At 40.9% G+C, this 1,806-nt stretch overlaps 1 non-coding gene across 1 annotated transcript; it reads left to right on the top strand.

Annotated features, from left to right (window-relative positions):
* The first annotated feature begins 852 nt into the window (after nucleotides 1-852).
* LOC112328534 (small nucleolar RNA R71) lies at nucleotides 853-959 on the top strand. Its single transcript, XR_002983549.1, has one exon. It is a non-coding gene; the product is annotated as a small nucleolar RNA R71 (small nucleolar RNA).
* Nucleotides 960-1,806: the final 847 nt, after the last annotated feature.

Raw genomic sequence — 1,806 nt, 5'->3', positions numbered from 1 at the left:
TCAATTTGTTTCAACCTTTTCTCTTCAAGTTCTTTCCCACTTCGCAGCATGATCGCACTAACATTATCTATTGGATTCAATGCTTGAGAGGGTAAGTTTCCATTCATTTGTGCTTCCAATTTTGCTGCACTTGAAGCTACTTACCCCATTTGCTTCTCCAAATTGTGAATACTTAACCTTGTTTCCTGTTGAAAAGACATGACATTTTGTTGCAAGGTCACAATGTTAGAAGCCAAAGTTTTCATCATCTCACAAAGATCATCACCAGATGACGACCCCATAACATTAGAGTTTGTGAATGGAGGGGGTTGTCTTGCTTGATAATTTTGTTGAGGCTAAAATCCATGGGGATGGAACTGTCGGCCTTGATTCCCTTGTTGGGATGGGTTGCCGTAGCGTAGGTTGGGATGATCTCTCCATCCGGGATTGTACGTGTTGGAAAAGGGATCATATTTACGCTGGGGCTGTCCGTTGAATGTTCCATCAATTGCATGAGCTTGTTCAATGTAGTCTTCTTGCATTGTTGGGCACATATCCGAAGCATGTCCTTATAAGGAGCATATGCTACAAACTTTCACCTGCTGCACATTTCCACAAGCCAAAGAACGCACAAGAGAAGTAAGATCATTAACTTTACTTTCAAGGTTAGAAATACTTACCTCATTTACTTGTTTGTTGGAGAAGTCTCCACGAGTGCCAAATTGTTTTGAGTTGGCTGCCATGTTTGAGATCAATTGGCGTGCAGCCTCGGGTGTCTTATCCACCAATGCGCCTCCACTTGCAGCATCAATGATACTACGGTCAGTAGGCATCAATCCTTCATAGAAATATTGAATGAGCAGCTGATCGGGTATTTGATGATGAGGACATTGAATGCAGAGTTGCTCAAATCTTTCCCAATATTCGGAGAGTGTCTCTCCATGAGATTGTTGAATCCCACATATTTCTTTCCTTATGTTGGCAACTCGAGATGCTGGGAAATACTTCTCAAGGAAAATCTTCTTCATAGCATTCCAAGTTCCAATAGATCCTGGGAGAATAGAGAACAACCATGCCTTTGCTGCCCCCTTCAAAGAGAAAGGGAAAGCTTTCAACTTAACTTGTTCTTCATCAACTCCATTCGGTTTCATGCCAACACAAACCATATGGAACTCCTTGAGATGAGTATGAGGATCTTCTCCTGCAAGACCATTAAATGTTGGTAACAAATGAATAAAACCAGATTTGAGCTCAAAGTTTACATTATTATCAATGTTTATGCACAATGGTTGATTTTCCACGTTAGGAGCAGCAAGCTCCTTGAGTGTTTGTTGTCGTGCAACCGCCATGGTGTTGAGGCGAGCTTCCTTTCTTAACCTGCGTAAAGTGCTTTCTATTTCAAGATCAACCTGCACTTGAATTTGATTAGTAGAACGGGTCACAGGCATAAATTGCTAAGAAAACTCAAAAGAAAGTAACCACACAAGAGATCGAAACCAATGCAAATTGTACGAAAATCCTACGGTAGAAAACTAAAACTGCCTAAAAACACTAGAAAACAGCGAAATTTGGCCTCAATAGGGTGGGGCTAGTGATTTACCGAACATCGTTTCCCTTCAGGAAACAAAAGGCCGATACCTAATTCCACCAAAAACTCTGTTTTGAACAGTACCGCTCCGCAAGTGAACAGTACCGTTGCAAGCAAAAATTTTGTTTCTCTTTTTTTTTATTTTTTGGAAAACAGCAAATAAAAATAACAGTACAAGCACAAGAATCAACTAAAATTACCTCCCCGGCAACGGCGCCAAAATTTGTTGCGATGTCGTG

This window comes from Populus trichocarpa, chromosome 8 (genome assembly GCF_000002775.5).
Source record: "Populus trichocarpa isolate Nisqually-1 chromosome 8, P.trichocarpa_v4.1, whole genome shotgun sequence".
Taxonomy (NCBI): Eukaryota; Viridiplantae; Streptophyta; class Magnoliopsida; order Malpighiales; family Salicaceae; genus Populus; species Populus trichocarpa.
The sequence above is the reverse complement of the archived record's forward strand: the minus strand, read 5'-3'. Positions and strand labels throughout refer to the sequence as shown.